This window comes from Leiobunum rupestre, chromosome 2 (genome assembly GCF_980474605.1).
Source record: "Leiobunum rupestre chromosome 2, qqLeiRupe1.1.hap1, whole genome shotgun sequence".
Taxonomy (NCBI): domain Eukaryota; kingdom Metazoa; phylum Arthropoda; class Arachnida; order Opiliones; family Sclerosomatidae; genus Leiobunum; species Leiobunum rupestre.
This window is the reverse complement of record NC_143385.1, coordinates 82,974,392-82,997,212: the sequence shown is the minus strand read 5'-3', so window position 1 is coordinate 82,997,212 and position 22,821 is coordinate 82,974,392. Positions and strand designations below refer to the sequence as shown.

Here is a 22,821-nt window from a genome sequence, read left to right as displayed (position 1 = left end):
GGGGGTACGAGTTGCTTTCTTTTTGAATGGAATCTGCGGGATTCTGGGTAGGCATTTGGTTAATATTCAAATAAAAATAAATAACAAAACAACTCAAGGAAGCCCCCGTGGTCCAATGGATAAGGCGTCGGTCTCCTAAACCGAAGATTGCGAGTTCGAGTACCGCCGGGGGTAGGAGTTGCTTTCTTTTTTAATAGAATCTGCGGGATTCTGGGTAGGCATTTGGTTAATATTTAAATAAAAATAAATAACAAAACAACTGCACGAAGCCCCCGTGGCCCAATGGATAAGGCGTCGGTCTCCTAAACCGAAGATTGCGAGTTCGAGTCCCGCCGGGGGTAGGAGTTGCTTTCCTTTTGAATAGAATCTGCGGGATTCTGGGTTGGCATTTGGTTAATATTTAAATAAAAATAAATAACGAAACAACTGCACGAAGCCCCCTTGGCCCAATGGATAAGGCGTCGGTCTCCTAAACCGAAGATTGCGAGTTCGAGTCCCGCCGGGGGTACTAGTGTCTTACTTTTTGGCTGGATTCCGGGTAGGCATTTCGTTGATTTTCCAATTAAAATAAGCTTATTAAGTAGGTCTCCGTGGCACAATGGATAAGGCGTCGGTCTCCTAAACCGAAGATTGCGAGTTCGAGTCCCGCCGGGGGTACGAGTTGCTTTCCTTTTGAATAGAATCTGCGGGTTTCTTTGTAGGCATTTGCTAAATATTCAAATAAAAATAAATAACAAAACATCTGGAGAAAGCCCCCGTGGCCCAATGGATAAGGCTTCGGTCTCCTAAACCGAAGATTGCGAGTTCGAGTCCCGCCGGGGGTACGAGTTACTTTCCTTTTGAATAGAATCTGCGGGATTCTGGGTAGGCATTTGGTTAATATTCAAATAAAAATAAATAACAAAACAACTCAAGGAAGCCCCCGTGGCCCAATGGATAATTCGTCGGTCTCCTAAACCAAAGATTGCGAGTTCAATCCCGCCGGGGGTAGGAGTTGCTTTCCTTTTGAATAGAATCTGCGGGATTCTGGGTAGGCATTTGGTTAATTTTCAAATAAAAATAAATAACAAAACAGCTCAAGGAAGCCCCCGTGGTCCAATGGATAAGGCGTCGGTCTCCTAAACCGAAGATTGCGAGTTCGAGTCCCGCCTGGGGTAGGAGTTGCTTTCCTTTTAAATAGAATCTGCGGGATTCTGGGTAGGCATTTGGTTAATATTTAAATAAAAATAAATAACAAAACAACTGCACGAAGCCCCCGTGGCCCAATGGATAAGGCGTCGGTCTCCTAAACCGAAGATTGCGAGTTCGAGTCCCGCTGGGGGTAGGAGTTGCTTTCCTTTTGAATAGAATCTGCGGGATTCTGGGTAGGCATTTGGTTAATATTCAAATAAAAATTAATAACAAAACAACTGCACGAAGCCCCCGTGGTCCAATGTATAAGGCGTCGGTCTCCTAAACCGAAGATTGCGAGTTCGAGTCCCGCCGGGGGTACGAGTGTCTTACTTTTTGGCTGGATTCCGGGTAGGCATTTCGTTGATTTTCCAATTAAAATAAGCTTATAAAGTAGGTCTCCGTGGCACAATGGATAAGGCGTCGGTCTCCTAAACCGAAGATTGCGAGTTCGAGTCCCGCCGGGGGTACGAGTTGCTTTCTTTTTGAATAGAATCTGCGGGATTCTGGGTAGGCATTTGGTTAATATTCAAATAAAAATAAATAACAAAACAATTCAAGGAAGCCCCCGTGGCCCAATGGATAAGGCGTCGGTCTCCTAAACCGAAGATTGCGAGTTCGAGTACCACCGGGGGTACGAGTTGCTTTCTTTTTGAATGGAATCTGCGGGATTCTGGGTAGGCATTTGGTTAATATTCAAATAAAAATAAGTAACAAAACAACTCAAGGAAGCCCCCGTGGCCCAATGGATAAGGCGTCGGTCTCCTAAACCGAAGATTGCGAGTTCGAGTCCCGCCGGGGGTAGGAGTTGCTTTCCTTTTAAATAGAATCTGCGGGATTCTGGGTAGGCATTTGGTTAATATTCAAATAAAAATAAATAACAAAACAACTGCACCAATCCCCCGTGGCCCAATGGATAAGGCGTCGGTCTCCTAAACCAAGGATTGCGAGTTCGAGTCCCGCCGGGGGTAGGAGTTGCTTTCCTTTTGAATAGAATCTGCGGGATTCTGGGTTGGCATTTGGTTAATATTTAAATAAAAATAAATAACAAAACAACTGCACGAAGCCCCCGTGGCCCAATGGATAAGGCGTCGGTCTCCTAAACCGAAGATTGCGAGCTCGAGTCCCGCCGGGGGTAGGAGTTGCTTTCCTTTTGAATAGAATCTGCGGGATTCTGGGTAGGCATTTGGTTAATATTCAAATAAAAATAAATAACAAAACAACTGCACGAAGCCCCCGTGGTCCAATGGATAAGGCGTCGGTCTCCTAAACCGAAGATTGCGAGTTCGAGTCCCGCCGGGGGTACGAGTGTCTTACTTTTTGGCTGGATTCCGAGTAGGCATTTCGTTGATTTTCCAATTAAAATAAGCTTATAAAGTAGGTCTCCGTGGCGCAATGGATAAGGCGTCGGTCTCCTAAACCGAAGATTGCGAGTTCGAGTCCCGCCGGGGGTAGGAGTTGCTTTCCTTTTAAATAGAATCTGCGGGATTCTGGGTAGGCATTTGGTTAATATTCAAATAAATAACAAAATAACTGCACGAAGCCCCCGTGGCCCAATGGATAAGGCGTCGGTCTCCTAAACCAAAGATTGCGAGTTCGAGTACCGCCGGGGGTACGAGTTGCTTTCTTTTTGAATGGAATCTGCGGGATTCTGGGTAGGCATTTGGTTAATATTCAAATAAAAATAAATAACAAAACAACTCAAGGAAGCCCCCGTGGTCCAATGGATAAGGCGTCGGTCTCCTAAACCGAAGATTGCGAGTTCGAGTACCGCCGGGGGTAGGAGTTGCTTTCTTTTTTAATAGAATCTGCGGGATTCTGGGTAGGCATTTGGTTAATATTTAAATAAAAATAAATAACAAAACAACTGCACGAAGCCCCCGTGGCCCAATGGATAAGGCGTCGGTCTCCTAAACCGAAGATTGCGAGTTCGAGTCCCGCCGGGGGTAGGAGTTGCTTTCCTTTTGAATAGAATCTGCGGGATTCTGGGTTGGCATTTGGTTAATATTTAAATAAAAATAAATAACAAAACAACTGCACGAAGCCCCCGTGGCCCAATGGATAAGGCGTCGGTCTCCTAAACCGAAGATTGCGAGTTCGAGTCCCGCCGGGGGTAGGAGTTGCTTTCCTTTTGAATAGAATCTGCGGGATTCTGGGTTGGCATTTGGTTAATATTTAAATAAAAATAAATAACAAAACAACTGCACGAAGCCCCCGTGGCCCAATGGATAAGGCGTCGGTCTCCTAAACCGAAGATTGCGAGTTCGAGTCCCGCCGGGGGTAGGAGTTGCTTTCCTTTTGAATAGAATCTGCGGGATTCTGGGTAGGCATTTGGTTAATATTCAAATAAAAATAAATAACAAAACAACTGCACGAAGCCCCCGTGGTCCAATGGATAAGGCGTCGGTCTCCTAAACCGAAGATTGCGAGTTCGAGTCCCGCCGGGGGTACGAGTGTCTTACTTTTTGGCTGGATTCCGGGTAGGCATTTCGTTGATTTTCCAATTAAAATAAGCTTATTAAGTAGGTCTCCGTGGCACAATGGATAAGGCGTCGGTCTCCTAAACCGAAGATTGCGAGTGCGAGTCCCGCCGGGGGTACGAGTTGCTTTCTTTTTGAATGGAATCTGCGGGATTCTGGGTAGGCATTTGTTTAATATTCAAATAAAAATAAATAACAAAACAACTCAAGGAAGCCCCCGTGGCCCAATGGATAAGGCGTCGGTCTCCTAAACCAAAGATTGCGAGTTCGAGTTCCGCCGGGGGTAGGAGTTGCTTTCCTTTTGAATAGAATCTGCGGGTTTCTTTGTAGGCATTTGCTAAATATTCAAATAAAAATAAATAACAAAACTTCTGAAGAAAGCCCCCGTGGCCCAATGGATAAGGCGTCGGTCTCCTAAACCAAAGATTGTGAGTTCGAGTCCCGCCGGGGGTACGAGTTGCTTTCCTTTTGAATAGAATCTGCGGGTTTCTTTGTAGGCATTTGCTAAATATTCAAATAAAAATAAATAACAAAACATCTGGAGAAAGCCCCCGTGGCCCAATGGATAAGGCTTCGGTCTCCTAAACCGAAGATTGCGAGTTCGAGTCCCGCCGGGGGTACGAGTTACTTTCCTTTTGAATAGAATCTGCGGGATTCTGGGTAGGCATTTGGTTAATATTCAAATAAAAATAAATAACAAAACAACTCAAGGAAGCCCCCGTGGCCCAATGGATAATTCGTCGGTCTCCTAAACCAAAGATTGCGAGTTCAATCCCGCCGGGGGTAGGAGTTGCTTTCCTTTTGAATAGAATCTGCGGGATTCTGGGTAGGCATTTGGTTAATTTTCAAATAAAAATAAATAACAAAACAGCTCAAGGAAGCCCCCGTGGTCCAATGGATAAGGCGTCGGTCTCCTAAACCGAAGATTGCGAGTTCGAGTCCCGCCTGGGGTAGGAGTTGCTTTCCTTTTAAATAGAATCTGCGGGATTCTGGGTAGGCATTTGGTTAATATTTAAATAAAAATAAATAACAAAACAACTGCACGAAGCCCCCGTGGCCCAATGGATAAGGCGTCGGTCTCCTAAACCGAAGATTGCGAGTTCGAGTCCCGCTGGGGGTAGGAGTTGCTTTCCTTTTGAATAGAATCTGCGGGATTCTGGGTAGGCATTTGGTTAATATTCAAATAAAAATTAATAACAAAACAACTGCACGAAGCCCCCGTGGTCCAATGTATAAGGCGTCGGTCTCCTAAACCGAAGATTGCGAGTTCGAGTCCCGCCGGGGGTACGAGTGTCTTACTTTTTGGCTGGATTCCGGGTAGGCATTTCGTTGATTTTACAATTAAAATAAGCTTATAAAGTAGGTCTCCGTGGCACAATGGATAAGGCGTCGGTCTCCTAAACCGAAGATTGCGAGTTCGAGTCCCGCCGGGGGTACGAGTTGCTTTCTTTTTGAATAGAATCTGCGGGATTCTGGGTAGGCATTTGGTTAATATTCAAATAAAAATAAATAACAAAACAATTCAAGGAAGCCCCCGTGGCCCAATGGATAAGGCGTCGGTCTCCTAAACCGAAGATTGCGAGTTCGAGTACCGCCGGGGGTACGAGTTGCTTTCTTTTTGAATGGAATCTGCGGGATTCTGGGTAGGCATTTGGTTAATATTCAAATAAAAATAAGTAACAAAACAACTCAAGGAAGCCCCCGTGGCCCAATGGATAAGGCGTCGGTCTCCTAAACCGAAGATTGCGAGTTCGAGTCCCGCCGGGGGTAGGAGTTGCTTTCCTTTTAAATAGAATCTGCGGGATTCTGGGTAGGCATTTGGTTAATATTCAAATAAAAATAAATAACAAAACAACTGCACCAATCCCCCGTGGCCCAATGGATAAGGCGTCGGTCTCCTAAACCAAGGATTGCGAGTTCGAGTCCCGCCGGGGGTAGGAGTTGCTTTCCTTTTGAATAGAATCTGCGGGATTCTGGGTTGGCATTTGGTTAATATTTAAATAAAAATAAATAACAAAACAACTGCACGAAGCCCCCGTGGCCCAATGGATAAGGCGTCGGTCTCCTAAACCGAAGATTGCGAGCTCGAGTCCCGCCGGGGGTAGGAGTTGCTTTCCTTTTGAATAGAATCTGCGGGATTCTGGGTAGGCATTTGGTTAATTTTCAAATAAAAATAAATAACAAAACAGCTCAAGGAAGCCCCCGTGGTCCAATGGATAAGGCGTCGGTCTCCTAAACCGAAGATTGCGAGTTCGAGTCCCGCCTGGGGTAGGAGTTGCTTTCCTTTTAAATAGAATCTGCGGGATTCTGGGTAGGCATTTGGTTAATATTCAAATAAAAATAAATAACAAAACTTATGGAGAAAGCCCCCGTGGCACAATGGATAAGGCGTCGGTCTCCTAAACCAAAGATTGCGAGTTCGAGTCCCGCCGGGGGTACGAATTGCTTTCCTTTTGAATAGAATCTGCGGGTTTCTGGGTAGGCATTTGGTTAATATTCAAATAAAAATAAATAACAAAACAACTCAAGGAAGCCCCCGTGGCCCAATGGATAATTCGTCGGTCTCCTAAACCAAAGATTGCGAGTTCAATCCCGCCGGGGGTAGGAGTTGCTTTCCTTTTGAATAGAATCTGCGGGATTCTGGGTAGGCATTTGGTTAATATTTAAATAAAAATAAATAACAAAACAACTGCACGAAGCCCCCGTGGCCCAATGGATAAGGCGTCGGTCTCCTAAACCGAAGATCGCGAGTTCGAGTCCCGCCGGGGGTACGAGTTGTTTTCTTTTTGAATGGAATCTGCGGGATTCTGGGTAGGCATTTGGTTAATATTCAAATAAAAATAAATAACAAAACAACTCAAGGAAGGCCCCGTGGCCCAATGGATAAGGCGTCGGTCTCCTAAACCGAAGATTGCGAGTTCGAGTCCCGCCGGGGGTACGAGTTACTTTCCTTTTGAATAGAATCTGCGGGATTCTGGGTAGGCATTTGGTTAATATTCAAATAAAAATAAATAACAAAACAACTCAAGGAAGCCCCCGTGGCACAATGGATAAGGCGTCGGTCTCCTAAACCGAAGATTACGAGTTCGAGTCCCGCCGGGGGTATGAGTGTCTTACTTTTTGGCTGAATTCTGAGTAGGCATTTCGTTGATTTTCCAAGTAAATTTTATAATACTGTAGGCCCCCATGGCCCAATGGATTAGGCGTCGGTCTCCTAAACCGAAGATTGCGAGTTAGAGTCCCGCCGGGGGTACGAGTGTCTTTCTTTTTGGCTGGATTCCGGGTAGGCATTTCGTTGATTTTCCAATTAAAATAAACTCTTACAGTAGGTCCCCGTGGCCCAATGGATAAGGCGTCGGTCTCCTAAACCGAAGATGGCGAGTTCGAGTCCCGCCGGGGTCAAGACTTGTGCCTGTTCATCGGAGAGAACTTATTCTTAGCTGGAGCATGGCTCTTCTGACCTACTCGAGTTCATCACAAACCCACCGCACCTCGGTTTTCATTATTAGTCCCCTTCTTTCCGTTTTCCAGGAAAGAGGCTCTATGTCACGGCCTTTCCCGTTGGACCGGGGATTTCGGCCTATTGCGACACCATACCGATGTGCCTTTTTCGCGCACTCGAACTCGAGTAAAACCACATTCTATTCATACCAAATAACCTTACAGTCTATATACATATATACAACAGAACTCAAAAACGCTTGGCAACCTACATTTCTTAAGGGCATCTTAGAAGTATGCGAGGGGGGGTAGTGGACGAAAATAGAACAAGAAAGCCTGTCAATCCCAGAAAACAACCATTGCCACAGGAAATCGACGCACCTGGCCAGATAAGCGCAAATTCCCCGAAAGGGCTAAACCCAAAATCCTTCTCCAAATGACCAGCATTTGGTTAGAAATTAAGTAGGCCTAGACCAATAGCTTTGAATATTCAATTTTGTCCTAATTTTACGTTACAAGATAATTAAAGAACAATTTCTTATTCGCTCTGGAAATTATGGCGTCAATGAATCGATGCGCTGTCTCAGTCTGATATGATTGAACAATGAACGCAACTTGTATACTGCCTTAGGTGAACCACACTACATGTTTAATTTCTAAACCCCTGGATATGGTTTCAACGTCATCTTTGTATATTCTAGACCCCTGTGTTTGACAGTGTTTAACAGGCCTTTAGCTGACGTTTATCTTAGGTGGTGTGTTGTTATTACACGTGTTGTTAGCACTTGTGGTATTTGCTTTTATTCTTAGCAGCTATCCGTTTAAAATATCAACACTTTCCCGTATACAATTTAAACGTATAATCTAAGTGTTTAATTTTTAAACATGTTCATTTATTTTTTTGATGTTGAAAATCTAAACGTTGTTTTTTCTGTGTACTATTTAATCGGTAAAATACGGTTAGTCAATAACTAAATATCGCTACATTTGACATATTCAACCGAAGTTATAGATTGGGTAAATTTTGAGCCGTGAGCCGTGTACACAAGCGTGATATGGCGGGAAATTCGGGCCCAACAGAATCCGCGTCGAGCCTACGAAGGAACGCTTTTCATTTTAATGGCCTATATGGATACCTCTGTCGTAAGAGTATGCTATTTACTTCTGTTAGCGGATAATTTCAAGCCAAGCGGAAGCGGAAAGCAAGTCGACTCCGGAAATGAACTTTCCTGCAGCGACGAAATTACCGAAAGGGCTCCGTTGGTTCCTCAAAACGTCCAACGAATATCGAAATTTTCCTATTATTTTTAAAAGAGTTACAATGCCGCGATAAAGTAAACCATCCTTTTAAAACGTATGTCAGAGCGGAATGGGATAAATGGATGGCAAACGGCAAACACACGTTTACTCCTGCAGGGAGACAACGACGAGCTACCTACGTCGAAATCTGCAAGCGGGTTTATACAGCTTGGCAAAAAGTCACAACAGAGACAATACATAATGGATTTTTTAAAGCGGGTATACTAAAAAAACAAAATATCGCCGAATCCGATGTAGAATCCGAAATAGAGTAACATTTTTGTTTTTTGTATTGAACCAAATAAAATTTTTTATTCAGATGTAGGTATTTTTTTCCTATATAAGCCGCACCCTTATATAAGCAGACAAAAAAACGGAAAAAATTTGAAAAATGGTGCGGGCTATATGCGTGAAAATAGTTATCACGCTAGCTGGTAGCGGGTATAAATATCAAAATCGCGTTTCCGCTACGAGCTTGCGCCTGATTTTCAAATACAACGCGCCGCACAGTGGGGCAAACTGAGACCAGACCTGGTCAAAATTAATATATCAAAAACCGTTTCCTGTACTAATTTCAAATTTTTGTGACAGATAACCATTTTCGGTTGCCATGACTCGAATGGGTAGTGCAACGTCCCCTTTTGGGAAATTTCATATCTCATATAGGTCTACATTACGGCCGACTTTGAACTAAATCGGCAATAAACACCTCCTTGTGAGTATAGCCTGTTGTTGATTCGCAGTACTGGAACTTCGTCGTTCGCAACTCCAATTGTGGTCATGACTGCTTTTATCCATACGACATCCTTCGCTGCCTCGGTAGCTGCCATCAATTCTGACTCGGTCGTTGAAAGACTGACTGATTGCTGTCTCCTGCTGGCCCAAGTTACCAGAGTAGATCCCATGAGACAAACGAGACCAGAAGTTGAACGTCTGGATTTCTCGCATCCACCATAGTCAGCATCGGAGTAATCGACTATGGTCAAGACATCGTCTGATCTGTACAGCAGCCCAAGATTTGTCGTTCCTCGTTGACAGCGACATATTCGTTTGACCGAATTCCAGTCTGCGACCGTCGGTTTTGCCATAGCTTGAGAGGCACGGTTTACGGCGAACTATGTCTGGTCTGGAACCCATGGCTGCGTATCGGAGACTTCCGATTGCTGAGTCGTATAAGGTTGACGACTCGAACGGTCTTTGATCATCTGGGATTGAACCAATAACCGTGGCTGGTGTCTTTACTGGTTTACAATCAGTCATGTTGAGGCGTTCCAAGACTCGTTCAACGTAAGCGCTCTGGTGAAGGAGGATTGACCCATCCCTCGTGACATCGATTTGAAGTCCAAGATATGTTGCTGCCGGACCAGTGACCATTTCGAATTCCTTACTGAATTTCTCCAAGAAACCATCATTGGAATCTCCGGCAACTAGACCATCGTCAACGTACAAGACCAGGATCAGGTAAGTATCATCAGTCGAGTAGATATAAAGGCAATGGTCTTCCTCCGAGCGTCTGAAGCCTAAATCTCGAAGAGACTTGTCAATCTTATCATTCCAACATCTAGGTGATTGCTTCAGACCGTAGAGACTCTTCTTCAGTAGTATGGCACGCCAAACCGGACAAAATTCGTCTACCACTCGCTATATTCATACTTTACCTCTTGTTATATTCATACTTGGTCTTGCTATACTCATACTTGGTCTTGTTATATTCATACTTTACCTCTTACTATACTCATACTTGGTCTTGTTATATTCATACTTGGTCTTACTATACTCATACTTGGTCTTGTTATATTCATACTTGGTCTTGCTATACTCATACTTGGTCTTGTTATATTCATACTTTACCTCTTACTATACTCATACTTGGTCTTGTTATATTCATACTTTGTCTTGCTATACTCATACTTGGTCTTGTTATATTCATACTTGGTCTTGCTATATTCATACTTGGTCTTGCTATATTCATACTTGGTCTTGCTATACTCATACTTGGTCTTGTTATATTCATACTTGGTCTTGCTATATTCATACTTGGTCGTGTTGTATTCATACTTGGTCTTACTATATCTATACCTGGTTTGGTTATATTTATACTTTTTCTCTCTCTTATACATCGAGGTCTCCAATACATCGCACCTCTCTCTCATACTTCGTCTCGCTCTCTCTACTCTAACTTGGTCGTTCACTATTCATACATCGCACCTCTCTCTCATACTTCGACTCTCTTTCTCATACTTCGACTCTCTCTCTCTCTCTACTCTAACTTGGTCGTTCGCTATTCATACATCGCACCTCTCTCTCATACTTCGCCTATCTCTCTCTCTCTCTCTCTCTCTCTCTCTCTCTCTCTCTCTCTCGGAAAAAATTAAAATTTTGAGCGTTGAAATTGATCGATGATAGATTAAAATCGCGATCCTGAAGGGCGCACTTAAAAAGAATAAAGACAAGGTTACAGAAACAGTGGTTGCCAGGGGTACCCGCTAGGTAAAAGCAGTCTAGTGGGCTATGAGAATGGCCAGTATGGTAACGGATCCAGACCAAAATGCCCTCGATAAACAGAGACACAACTGGACAGTCGTAATAGATGTGGGAGAAACTGCCGATAGCAGGACAAAAGGGACAGTGGGCTGTAGAGACGTCCGCGACAAAGTGCACCGGGCGCTGAGGACTGGCTAGGGCACCGTGCAGAGCCCGCCACTGAACCCCATTTTCAAGCCGTGTTGTAAACGGGGACAGCCGAGAAATGCGCCAGGAAGCAGTCGCTTCCGCGACAGAGATCGGAGCAACCTTGAAAGGTTGAACGGCGGGTTGTTCTCTGCGTACGAGGGGATGGTAGATTGAACGCGTTGACTGGTCGTCGCTTAAACAGAGACGCGTAATAGCGGTTCCGGTGCGGGACTCAATCACGAAAGCGTGAGAGGTCAAAGTTCCAAAATTAAAAGTTCGAGAGATTCCGGTAGAGTTAAACACCCCTGGAAAGGACCGGATGATAGCCGCGCGTAGTTCGCGAAGGGCAATTATTTGAGTACGTGATGGTCGCGAGTCTCCGAACATATCGCGATCGGAAATCCAGGAATGGCTGGGCCCGTGAAGAAAGTCACCGATACAAACGCGGCCCGAAAGTACGAAAGCGCCGTGCGCAGCGTTGGCGAGTGGAGTACCATCGACCGTCTTTATAAATGGAGAGTCGAAGAGTGGCAAGGTTCGTAATGTCGCGAGCGTAACTTCGGAGGTCGAGTAGATGACTCCCGAGGAAAACCAGCTGGCTAGAAGAGAGGCGTAGTAAGAGTCGGCGATTTGTAGTGGCGGATTATGAAGGAGAGAGTCTTCGAGCGACGTGAAAGTAGGGTTGCACGCACGAAGAACGGCGGAGGCGGTGAGCACCCGCGGCATCGTCGCGCCGAGTCCGGTTGAGAGGGATAGCGAAAAGCCTTGATCTTCGAAAGCACGTTGACGAGGCCGACGCCACCGGAACGTTTGTCGAGATATAACGAGGAGGATGGCACCCAGTGAATACCATCTCACATAAAGTCGTTGAGAGCTTTCTGAGCGGACGTCACGAACGTGGCAGGAGGATGGAGCACCTTGAGTCGGTGCCACAAAACACTCTCTCTTCGAGAGAACTTAAGTGACGGTATTTCGACCAACGTCCTAAGACGTTACGAAGGCGTGTAAGAAGCTCAGGCCAATTCTGAGCTTCGTAAAGCTTGGAGTTACCGAGATAGGTGCCGAGGAAAAGCCCGCCGTCGGAGCGCGAGGGAATACCGAGAGGTGAGTCACCGCGACCTTTCCAGGAGCCAAACCACAGCGTGAAAGACTTGCGATAGTTGACGATCGCGCCGGAGGCGTCGCAATATTTGTCCAAAGAGTCTTTGAGAATGTCGAATTCTTGATCTTCTCGGAGGAAGGAATTTGAGTCATCAGCGAAAGGGCCTGTGACGATCGAGTGATGAATAGGCCCAAGTCGAGCCGAGATACGATATCGGAGTAGGCACAGGAGAGGTTCCAGCGCCAGGGAGAAAAGCATCCCTGATAATGGGCACCCCTGACGAATGCCTCGCCGGAAGGGAATGAGGTCCGTGACGGTGTTGTTATACCGGACGCGGAAGGTCGAATTCGTATAGATAACCCGTAAAGATGCGACGAAAGGTTCGGGAAAACCGAAACGTTGAAGCAGGCGAAAGAGATAGTCATGGCTTACGCGATCGAAAGCCTTTTCAAAGTCAATGTTCACGACGGCAAGGGGTTCATTAAGTCGGTTCGCGAGAGAGACGAGGTCCCTGATGACGGATAGCGTGTCGTAAATAGTACGACCAGGAATCGCGTACGGTTGAGAGGCGTGGACGACCGAGCAAATTACCGGCTTCAAACGGTTGACGAGAACCTTGCCGTAGAGCTTATAATCGGCGTTGGAGACCGAAATTGGCCGCCAGTTGGAGAGAGAGTGTAAATCACCCTTCTTTGGGATAAGAGAAATGACCGATTCGGCGAAGGTTGAAGCGAAACGCGGGTTTATTTGGAGGTCGCGATAGACTTGTAACAGGAGCGGCACTAGGAGATCTTGGTACAAAAAGTAAAATTCTACCGGTAAACCGTCGATGCCGGACGCCTTACCGCGAGGTAGAGTCGAAAGGGCCTCGATGATATCGGTGGCGGTGATAGTCTGAGTGAGCCTATTGGCGGCGTCATCGGTCAAAGTGGGAAGTTGGGCGAATAAGTCCGCCTCCGAGGTCTCCGCGGAAGGGGAGGGGTAGGGAGGGGAATAAAGGGACGAATAGAAATTGACGACACAGTCGCGTAGGGACTCGGCGTCACAAACTAGGACGCCTGAGGTATCGTACAATGCGTGGACCACCGACGAAGCGCGGACCTTTTTGTCAAGCCCGTAAAACTGCTTGGACGGAGTATCAACCGCGCGCGAGAAATCGGTTCGAGAACGGACAAAACTTGCCCTCGCCTGACTGAGTTGGAAAGAGTGAAGCTCTTCGCGACACTGGATATACTCGGGGGAGTCGGGAGAAAACGAGCCCAGGGCAATCTCGAGAGACCTGCAATGAACCGATTCGTTAACGCGCGACTCGTGAACGAGGGTTATCAGGAAAGACTTTATCGAGGGCTTAAACAACCTAAACCACCAAAAGCTCCAGGTGACACGCTCAGGACGAGCGCGGATGAGAGATACGACTTTCGCGCGTACCTTAGTGGCAAACGCGGTATTTAAAAGCAATTCCGGGGAGAGGCGCCAGAAGGGAGCCTTTCGAGAGATGGTCGCGTCCTCCGTGAAGGCGCAGAAGACTGCGTCGTGGTCGGAGAAGAACGTCGGCAAATGGGAAACCGAGGTGAGAGAGGCAGTAGTACAATAATACAATCGATCAAGGCGTGCTGACATGAGACCATGGGTGGTTCGAGCGCGCCAAGTAAAAGAGTGGCGATCAGGATAGAGACGTCGAAAGGCGTCGACGAGATCGAAATCCCCGACCAAGCTGGCTAAAGCTGTCACTACGCCCGTGCGTGACTCAACGCAACCGGCACGGTCAATCTCGGGATCTAGCGTGCAGTTGAAGTCGCCGAAAAAATAAACATTATCGGCGTCACCAACCGCCACCAGCCGCGATCGAACGTAAGCCAGCGTTTGAAGAGCGAGGGAGTGGGCAGAAGAAGGGACGTAGATCCCGAAGAGATGATCGAAAAAGGGAGCGTCCGGGGTACCGCGGGATAAACGAACATACACGCAGTGACCCGGAAACGAGTCATTGAATACTACCGACTGCGCGAGAGCGGGAGAGAGCCCTAAAGACACTCCGGCACCACGGGGAGAAGCCGCGTAACTGTGGAAAAAAACATAGGGCCAGGTGGTCCATAGGTACGATTGCGAGGAAGAAAGAGACAGATTAGTCTCTTGTAAGCAGCAAACAGCCGGCGTATGCCGCGCTATAAAATCCCGGGCACGGACATTCGTGACACCGGTCCCTACGCCCCGAACATTTAACGAAAGAAAAGAGAACATGACAAACAGAAGGAAAATAAGGAGGAGCGGGAGACGGGAAGGAGATGAGGACACTGTCATGAAGACAATTAGGAGGAGGGAGCCGCGTCCGGAGGCGTAAAGTCCGGAAAAGCGCGCATGAGTGATTTCGAAAGATTAAAATAACGGCGTTTCACGGCCTGCTTATCAGCGCTTGGTGTAATGGCGTTAATGGCAGGGTCGGTACCGGCGAAAATACGTATTTGGCGAGTAAAAATAAAAGCTAGGTCGGCAGTGGGTGCGTAGGTGAGGAGTAGCGCGCGCGCATCGTCCATCCCAAGACTATCCACTTTAGCGAGAAAATCTTTTATAGTGTCTAAATCGAAAGCAGGCGAAAAGGTGCCGAGACGATCACCCCATTCGTTGGTATCGGCGTTAAAGCTGTATTGAGAGGCCGTCTTCAAACCACCACGCGGTGGTGGCATCAGCTGGTCAGAACTAACCCTCTTGCGGGAACGGCGCGGCCTCTGAATACGAAAACCATCAGCGGTGGAGTCAGTTTGCATGGCTTCATCGGCGTCGGTATCGAGATCGGACCCACTAAGTGGGTCTTGAGGGTCTGGGGTAGAAGGCGTCGCGGGCGGCCTCTGAGAGTGGAGAGGAGCCGGTGGCGTTGGCAGTACTGAAAGAGAAACCGCGCGAGTTAATGACGGCGCTGGCATAGAAGACTTGGCAGCGGTGGGAACTGGCTTCTTCATCTTCCGAGTCGGGTTCGGAGCGCGTTTGGTAGTGGGGCAGACCTGAACGCTGTTCCCAGCAGCACCACACTTGAAACACGAGAGCGGAGCATTTACATAGATGGGGTGCGAAGTTCCGTTCAATTGAATTTCAACTGTAGCCGGCAACTCGTCGTAATCAGTGGGAGTCGCGAACGAAACGTAAGCTACGCGACGGAAACTTCGAATGTTACCATACGGGGCGATGTTAGAAACGGTGGCCGGTAGAGATCGAATCTTTCCGTGTACCGTACCGAGTAAAGAGAAAATCTCGGAAATCACACACTCCGGAGTATAAGTTGGTATACCGGATAGAGTGACACGTTGCGGCGTGATACCGACCGGCAGGACGTCGAGACGTTGGCCGCGGAACATTAAGCCATCAGCAATAAGCTGGAGGGCGGACTGAGAGGTCTGAAAGTAAACCTGAATAGAGTCTCCAAGACGGGAGGCATCCGTGATGGAGGCGGCGGGAATACCGGTCGCGACAATAGCATCTAAATAGTCACGGACCGTAACGTTCTTGGCGTGGGCTAGAATCGATATTCCGCAATCCATTGGAGCAAGCCCAGCATCCGGTGGAATGGTGTAGCTTAACGAAAAAGATTTTTTTACCGTTAGTGTCCTTGAAGAAACGAGGTGGGCGGTTGGCGACGACCTTTGCCGCGGGGTTAGTCATGGAGACAGGCGGCAAGGTAGCGTTGGTGGCCACTGTAGCGAAGGTTTTCTGCGAAACTTGGGTAGAGTTGGGCGATGAAAGTTGCAAGCTGGCTGCATTTAGCGAGCCGGAGGTAGTAGTGGTAGAGGCTGCAGTGAGCGAACCAGACGAAGAAATGACTGGAACCCCTCCAACTGTTGTGGAAGTGCCGGGTAGGACGCCGCTGGCATCGTCCCCGCCGGGGTTAGCAACGTCTGAAATTTTTGTCGACATTTCAGTACGTCGAGTGTTCGGTTGCACCGAAAACTCCTTCAGAACACCAAAAAGGGGCCAAGGCCCGCAGCCGCGTTGACGACCTCGGAAAAGGTCGAGTTAACGCGAAACAGAAAGCGAGAAACTGAAACTTAAATTAAGAGCAATGCTCACGAGTGACTTAGACACTAATGAAAACAAAAAACTAGGTAGAAAAAAACTGATAAACCGTTGAACGGGAAACAAAAGCCGGAGCTAAATGTGCACCATGCAACGCTGTAGACTCTCAGAGAGAGAGAGTTTGTGTTATTACTCGCACTTACCACGTACTTTTGTTTTACCGTACTCGTTTCTACTGTACTTTTGTAATTTTTATCCACCCGACCATGACGTGAGACTTCCTACACATGTAGTGTGTTTTTGTTCCGCGTGTTTTGTATTGACCTTGTAACTTTGCTTTTGTACTTTTGACGCCAATAAAGGCCCTGTTTAAAACAAACAAAAAAAAACTCTCTCTCTCTCTCTCTCTCTCTCTCTCTCTCTCTCTCTCTCTCTCTCTCTCTCTCTCTCTCTCTCTCTCTCTCTCTCTCTCTCTCTCTCTCTCTCTCTCTCTCTCTCTCTCTCTCTCTCTCTCTCTCTCTCTCTCTCTATCCATAGTTTCCTTAGCTTTCTCTCTAGCTACATACCGTCGAGCTATCAAATTCGAAGGTCGTCTGTCTCGAACTTTGTACTGCGCGCTTTTGACGCCGACGATATTTGGCCAAGTTAAGTGAGAACTTGACCAACAGCAAAACTATTCTGTCTCAGCCGTATTTTATTGTACAGGGTGTTTGGGAATTAAATTTCCAAAATTAAATAATTACTTTTGAAAGAAATCGAAATTAAAATTCCTCACTTTTGAAGGGTATTCTGCGTCTTTCAAAAGTCAATTAAACCGTAGCGCTGTAGTCTGACCCAGGTAGCAATGACAAGTTATTTCTTAACTTAATATCAACGTTGATATTAGGTGCATACTTTCAACTCTTTTCAACGTTATATTTAATGAGAGTTATATACGTTGTAATACCGTTTCAATTTACAAATATTTTTTATTTATATATAGAAAAAAAAACCGATTATTTTTCAAAACATTTATCATATTTTCGGAAGATATCATTAAAATTATCTTTATTTTCTTTAATTTTCTTTTATAGTTTTCGAATTTACAACTGAAAACTATTAAACATCCTTATTCTTAAATCAAAACAGATACTTGTAAATGATAACTCCGTTTTTCTTGGCATCAACATTTTCTTTAATGTTGCAGCGCCACCTAGGTATTTCAATTTCAAGTACTTTTCTATATACGTTAAGGCAAACACTAATGTGAAATTAAACTTACAGTGATTGATTCAAAATAAAATATTAATCTTCATAAACAATTTGTTTATTTCTATAGTTAATATCTTCTATTCGTTAGTATTATGAAGATAATACATATAACATCTAATAATGATATAAATAATAGGTGGTATTCACGAGAAGATGGCGGCTATTGCTCTAAGGTAGATAGTTATGGGGGAAAGGGGGATGACACTAGCCTTCCAATACAGTAATGATGACGTCACGATAATTCACCTTATATTAACAAATAAACGATTAAATATTGTTTTTCTTACGTTTTAATATAAGCATGTTTTCGAGAAAAACGTTTTTTAAATGTTTATAAAACTAAAAGTTCCATAATATGGTTTTAATACTAGAAAAAGACAAAAACGTTTTTAGAAACTAACTGATTAAACATAAACACTATGAGACATCGCTTATTATTGGGTCATTGGATTTGGTTATATACGAAATAGACTGAGCTATTAAAAGTTTAAAACCAAATACAAGTTTTCAACATTTTTTGCAAGGCTTAGATTAATTAATTACATTTGCTTAACCCCTGGTCTTAAAATAATGGTCATGCTCATGGCTTTTTTTATTGTATTTCCAGATGCTCTTTTCCTATTCTGTTTAGTGTAATAACCTATTTAGAAATTTAAAATTAAGGACACTATTGGATTAAAACTGTGAAATTTTAATTTTTCAGGGATTTGAATTATATCGCTTTTATTATGCACTGATAAAAATATTTTTTTGAAACTAGAACCATTATCACACTTGGTTTTAGTCTTGAGGAACATAAAGGGCATTTCATTTAAATTTGGTTAGATATAGGATAATATTATTAACTTTTGGGGGTGATTTTTCAATATTTTAATGTTATTGTGGAATCCAAATGTCCGTAGAAGTGGGGAGAGCTATTTTGTGGTAGATTGTAGGCGGACTGAAACACCTACAACTTGGCGGTTCGAAGATTTCAGCGTACGCGAGCTTACTAATGTCGTATTTTCTTTAAAATATCGAAGAAATTAATCAGGCGTGATTTAGCTGAGGAAATTAGATAAAATAATTTATTGAAAAAGAAACTTTAAAAATGGTTACAATTAAAAGTAATAAACTGAAAAATCCTGAGTTAGAAAAATAGTGAAACAGATAAAAATTCGCTAAGGTGATCTGCTCACTTCGCCAGAAATGTCCAGCTGGCGACAAAGAAAGCATCTCTTTCCCTCCAAAATGTTCTGGCGCGAACTTTCCCCGCAGTCCTATTGGTCAAACGGGTTTTCACTTGACCGCGGCTTGGGAAAACTTTTAACGCCGGATATGAGCGGTGACAATACCGTGAAAAAAAAAACCCCCAGGAATGTACAAGATATTGGCGTAGAGACAATTAGCGGGGGTTTATGTTTTTGGTGTTTTATATGTTTGTGTGTCCGTTTCTCAGTTTACAAAAATAAAATTCAACAGTTATAGCAAGGGAAGGTAAAATTACCTGTTCTATAATTGTTTTGGAAGAAGTTGCTAAATGTATTGGCTTATATGGTTAGTGTTCGGAATTGTTTATTCATTATCCACAAATTTTCCGATTTATTTAAAAAACGTTGGTAAAAAGAATATCATTTTAACTTATTTAATTATGTTTTTTACGCAACCAAGCATTTATTGGAATAAAAGTGGTATTTATTTAAATAATTGTTTGTTTTATTTAAAAAATAGGCTTATTAACTTTCGATTATTTAAACATTTTACAAGTTTTATTCAACTATAACCAATATATTGGTTATTTAAATAAATATTATTTAAATATAGCCGAGCTTATTTTATTCATGGATAAAAATTAATTGACTGCCGATCTCTAGAGTACCTGAATTTAAAGCTTATTTGTATAATGTACCCGATAATAAATCAATTTAAACGTTAATATAATGGTTTTAAAATAGCTTAAAAAACGTTCCGAAAATAACGTTTTTTTACGTTACTCTAATAAACGTTCAAAATTGGTTAGAATTTAGTTTTTAGAAACGTTTTATCAACCGTTTTTTAGCGCGTTCCTTAGCCGGACATGATCAACGAGTCAATAGGGACTTGGCAGTACTACGTCACAGTTTTTTTTCAATAGTTTTTATCGTGGGGAGAAAACTGTTACCACAATGGCGGCCATGGCCAAAGCTATAATAATAATAATCAGCTAGGCTAATACCCAAGGCACCACCTTAGGCCTAAGTCATCGAGCGACTTTTGAAGCCTTTAATTCAGGTGGCCGGGTTATAATGCGTAGGAGGGTGGTGACAAGCCCTGCATGCCACGCTATGGAGTGCCAAGTCTCTATAACGTTTACTTTAATTATCAGCTACTCATCAACTGTTTTTTAACGGTTTTTCAACGAAATTTTGCTTCCTGGGAACTGCTAATGCAGTGCTGTCTTTCCCATTGAACCCGTTGGGCCAGTGCCAAGAGTTCGAGAGGAGCCCCTCGGGCTAAAAAAACCCATTCAACATTCAAAATGTATTTTTGCAATAATGACTCAGACATTTTATCGCGACCGGCGGGCGTCACATATTTAGTCTGAGCTGATTTCTACCTTCGATTATTTGTTCTCAAACACCTACAGTTTTCTGGATAGAGGCAATTTTTTAGGCTGACTATGTGTACAGCGCGAAGTCGACGTCAAACGACCTGGCAGTAGGACCGTGCAAGATATTTTCCACTATTTGATTCGACTAAATTATGACGTTAAATTTCGGGTTTACCTTTCGCACCGATCAAAGATTTTATTAATATTCTTAAATACCAAATAATGAAAAGGCCTTTATTAAAAGGGGTGTAAAAATGTCGACCCTCGCAGCATATTTTGACTCGCGATTCAACGGGGCAATACACTCTTTTTCGCGCCTTTATTTGACCCTTCTTACTTGCCTCCCGCTCATAGGTTATTACCTCTGCCCTCAGCGGGGAGTCTAGCATCCACTCTTTAGGTATCCATAATGGAGGATGAGGCTGAAAGGGGGAAAACGAAACATGGACGCGCCTAAAAATACCGCGAAAAAGAGTGTATACTATTCCGCGTCGGTGCTTAACACTTTTCCGCCCGGCACCTCCTTTGGGGAATAGCTCTATGGCTTCTAAAGTCTTCTTTTTGGAAATATTTAATGTCTTTGAATAAATTAATTTCAAACATGGGCGCAGCGCTCAAAAACATAAATTTTTACTATTTGATTTTGTTTTAAATTATTTGTCATTCCCATCAAATTTTCGTCAGTGAGCGTCGCAACTTTTGCAGTGTTTGAGAGAAGTAGTAGTGTGATAGTGATTATTTGTTCGTAATTTACTTCATGTATGACATACGTTGGTTGGCGCCATATAAAATTTTTTAACCTAGCGCCACAAACCTTCAGAACGCCACTGAGCGAGCCCCCTTCAACTAGATGGTTAACTTTTATTCAATAGATAAAGCTTTCAAAATTATTCGTAAAACGTTTTGATCGAGTAATTTATTTATATTTCTGTATCATCCGATTAATTTTTTGATAAATTTGTAAAATTAATCGGAAAAACGACATTTTTTTCGATAAAAAGATCAAATTTTACGAATAATACATGTTTTTTAATAATTTTCCGAAATATTAACCGGTAAATTTCTTTGTTTACATTTTTTTAACGAAAAAATCAATTTAAACATGGATAATGATTAACCGTCTCCGACCTCTACCTTCAACTGAAAAATCCTGGCTACGGGCCTGCTTCCACCTGTTTTCTTCTGCTAATATAAAGATTAGAAATCACTAAAATATAGAATATGAATTCACATTGTAATACGAAGGTCAAAGATTCAAAGTGTTACTTGGATAATATTTGCAGTAGCGTAGCCAGGATTTGGTTTCGGGGAGGGCACACAATGAAAAAAAGTAAAACAAAAAATTAAAAAATTGTACATACAACCATACATTTCGGAGGGGGGGGGGGCACGTGCCCCTGGCTACGTCACTGAATATTTGGTAAGGGGAATAATATAACAAAACAGCGATAGAAAATGGGGGCGGGGAATGGGGTTTTCGGTCGAAAAACGTTTTAAAATCGTGAAGTCACCCAGATGCGATCCCATTGCAGGATCTCATCTCAGTGACGTCACGATGTTCGTTAGCAACGAAGTTACCAAACTTAGCCCTTAGCAACCACAGCGTATCGAGGCACGGCCAACTTCGATAGCGCGTACCGCGCTTTAGCAGCCCCGTCAATCGCCTGAATTTACCGTGAATATATTTTCCCACCAGGCTTTCGCTACGACAAAAAATTAACGTTAGTCAGATAGGAAAATTCCACAAAAAGCAATTATTTTTAAATAAATTTAAAAAAACATTGAATTAAACCGAATGTAGGTTAATATTTAACTAATAGTATAATATTTTTTAATGATTCTAATTTTTTAACGGTGTTTATAAATTATAAAAGAGTTAAACAGAAACCAAGAACATCCTCTAGATGTTGTCAACAACATAGTATTACTTTTTAATACTTGAAACACATGTAAATAAATAAAACAAAAAGTGAAAAGAAGATTCACTGTAACTTCAGGGTAAATATATTATTTTAAATTTTTTTATTAAATAATATTAAGTTAAAATATATTACAAGCGCAATAAATTATAATTTTAGGTTTCAACAAGTTTTAAACTTTCCTCTTTTTAAACCTAGAATAATATTGTAAATTTAGTAAGGGCCGGTTTGTAATTTTATCTGACTGAAATTTTTTTCCATAAAAAAGGTACAACCCTGAACAGAAATCATCCTCCTTGAAGCTGAAGAGCATCTATCTTTTACCTATTTAGTTCCAAAGTTGTACCTAAGCTTCTTTTATCTTCAATTATATTAGTTTTAAGATTCTTACTCTTAAAAATAATTAGATTTACAGAAAATACTACCTAAGAACGGTTATAAACTCGTGAATTAAATATATATATACTATCATATGTAACATAATTACTCATAAGTGTGCCTCTGTATAACATTTCCATATAAATAAATTCAATGAGACCTTGTTTCACACGGAGACCCAAAAATGCAAAAATTCTTAAAAACCTCGCGCTATTGAAATGGTTACCATCGAAACGAAATTGTATGATCGCGAGGCACGAGCTAAACATTACTATAGATTGTTAAAGTTACAAACGCACGCGGAATTCTTAAATAAATTCCGTTTCCCATCAGTAAAGCTGATGACGCGTTTTTCGCCACTAAGGTTTCATTAAAGAAAATGCTTTTTTGGCCAACTTATGAGTGATTATGTTACATATGATACTATTAATAAAGATTTGTTTTTATTTAAGATTTATAAATTTTAAGAGAGACATTATTTACGCGTAAAAACGCTCTAAACACCTCTACAGCCTTCAAAACTATGCATTCTAATAT

At 43.2% G+C, this 22,821-nt stretch overlaps 20 non-coding genes across 20 annotated transcripts; all 20 read left to right on the top strand.

Moving 5' to 3' along the window:
- The first annotated feature begins 268 nt into the window (after positions 1 to 268).
- Positions 269 to 341, top strand: TRNAR-CCU (transfer RNA arginine (anticodon CCU)). Its single transcript has one exon. It is a non-coding gene; the product is annotated as a tRNA-Arg (tRNA).
- Positions 342 to 435: 94 nt separating this feature from the next.
- TRNAR-CCU (transfer RNA arginine (anticodon CCU)) lies at positions 436 to 508 on the top strand. The gene has a single exon. It is a non-coding gene; the product is annotated as a tRNA-Arg (tRNA).
- Positions 509 to 751: 243 nt separating this feature from the next.
- Positions 752 to 824, top strand: TRNAR-CCU (transfer RNA arginine (anticodon CCU)). Its single transcript has one exon. It is a non-coding gene; the product is annotated as a tRNA-Arg (tRNA).
- A 427-nt stretch (positions 825 to 1,251) lies between these two features.
- Positions 1,252 to 1,324, top strand: TRNAR-CCU (transfer RNA arginine (anticodon CCU)). The gene has a single exon. It is a non-coding gene; the product is annotated as a tRNA-Arg (tRNA).
- A 577-nt stretch (positions 1,325 to 1,901) lies between these two features.
- TRNAR-CCU (transfer RNA arginine (anticodon CCU)) lies at positions 1,902 to 1,974 on the top strand. Its single transcript has one exon. It is a non-coding gene; the product is annotated as a tRNA-Arg (tRNA).
- A 261-nt stretch (positions 1,975 to 2,235) lies between these two features.
- TRNAR-CCU (transfer RNA arginine (anticodon CCU)) lies at positions 2,236 to 2,308 on the top strand. Its single transcript has one exon. It is a non-coding gene; the product is annotated as a tRNA-Arg (tRNA).
- A 94-nt stretch (positions 2,309 to 2,402) lies between these two features.
- TRNAR-CCU (transfer RNA arginine (anticodon CCU)) lies at positions 2,403 to 2,475 on the top strand. Its single transcript has one exon. It is a non-coding gene; the product is annotated as a tRNA-Arg (tRNA).
- Positions 2,476 to 3,046: 571 nt separating this feature from the next.
- On the top strand, positions 3,047 to 3,119 carry TRNAR-CCU (transfer RNA arginine (anticodon CCU)). Its single transcript has one exon. It is a non-coding gene; the product is annotated as a tRNA-Arg (tRNA).
- Positions 3,120 to 3,213: 94 nt separating this feature from the next.
- On the top strand, positions 3,214 to 3,286 carry TRNAR-CCU (transfer RNA arginine (anticodon CCU)). Its single transcript has one exon. It is a non-coding gene; the product is annotated as a tRNA-Arg (tRNA).
- A 94-nt stretch (positions 3,287 to 3,380) lies between these two features.
- Positions 3,381 to 3,453, top strand: TRNAR-CCU (transfer RNA arginine (anticodon CCU)). Its single transcript has one exon. It is a non-coding gene; the product is annotated as a tRNA-Arg (tRNA).
- Positions 3,454 to 3,547: 94 nt separating this feature from the next.
- Positions 3,548 to 3,620, top strand: TRNAR-CCU (transfer RNA arginine (anticodon CCU)). The gene has a single exon. It is a non-coding gene; the product is annotated as a tRNA-Arg (tRNA).
- Positions 3,621 to 4,030: 410 nt separating this feature from the next.
- TRNAR-CCU (transfer RNA arginine (anticodon CCU)) lies at positions 4,031 to 4,103 on the top strand. The gene has a single exon. It is a non-coding gene; the product is annotated as a tRNA-Arg (tRNA).
- A 94-nt stretch (positions 4,104 to 4,197) lies between these two features.
- Positions 4,198 to 4,270, top strand: TRNAR-CCU (transfer RNA arginine (anticodon CCU)). The gene has a single exon. It is a non-coding gene; the product is annotated as a tRNA-Arg (tRNA).
- A 427-nt stretch (positions 4,271 to 4,697) lies between these two features.
- On the top strand, positions 4,698 to 4,770 carry TRNAR-CCU (transfer RNA arginine (anticodon CCU)). The gene has a single exon. It is a non-coding gene; the product is annotated as a tRNA-Arg (tRNA).
- A 410-nt stretch (positions 4,771 to 5,180) lies between these two features.
- TRNAR-CCU (transfer RNA arginine (anticodon CCU)) lies at positions 5,181 to 5,253 on the top strand. The gene has a single exon. It is a non-coding gene; the product is annotated as a tRNA-Arg (tRNA).
- Positions 5,254 to 5,347: 94 nt separating this feature from the next.
- On the top strand, positions 5,348 to 5,420 carry TRNAR-CCU (transfer RNA arginine (anticodon CCU)). Its single transcript has one exon. It is a non-coding gene; the product is annotated as a tRNA-Arg (tRNA).
- Positions 5,421 to 5,681: 261 nt separating this feature from the next.
- Positions 5,682 to 5,754, top strand: TRNAR-CCU (transfer RNA arginine (anticodon CCU)). Its single transcript has one exon. It is a non-coding gene; the product is annotated as a tRNA-Arg (tRNA).
- A 594-nt stretch (positions 5,755 to 6,348) lies between these two features.
- On the top strand, positions 6,349 to 6,421 carry TRNAR-CCU (transfer RNA arginine (anticodon CCU)). The gene has a single exon. It is a non-coding gene; the product is annotated as a tRNA-Arg (tRNA).
- A 94-nt stretch (positions 6,422 to 6,515) lies between these two features.
- TRNAR-CCU (transfer RNA arginine (anticodon CCU)) lies at positions 6,516 to 6,588 on the top strand. Its single transcript has one exon. It is a non-coding gene; the product is annotated as a tRNA-Arg (tRNA).
- Positions 6,589 to 6,979: 391 nt separating this feature from the next.
- Positions 6,980 to 7,052, top strand: TRNAR-CCU (transfer RNA arginine (anticodon CCU)). The gene has a single exon. It is a non-coding gene; the product is annotated as a tRNA-Arg (tRNA).
- Positions 7,053 to 22,821: the final 15,769 nt, after the last annotated feature.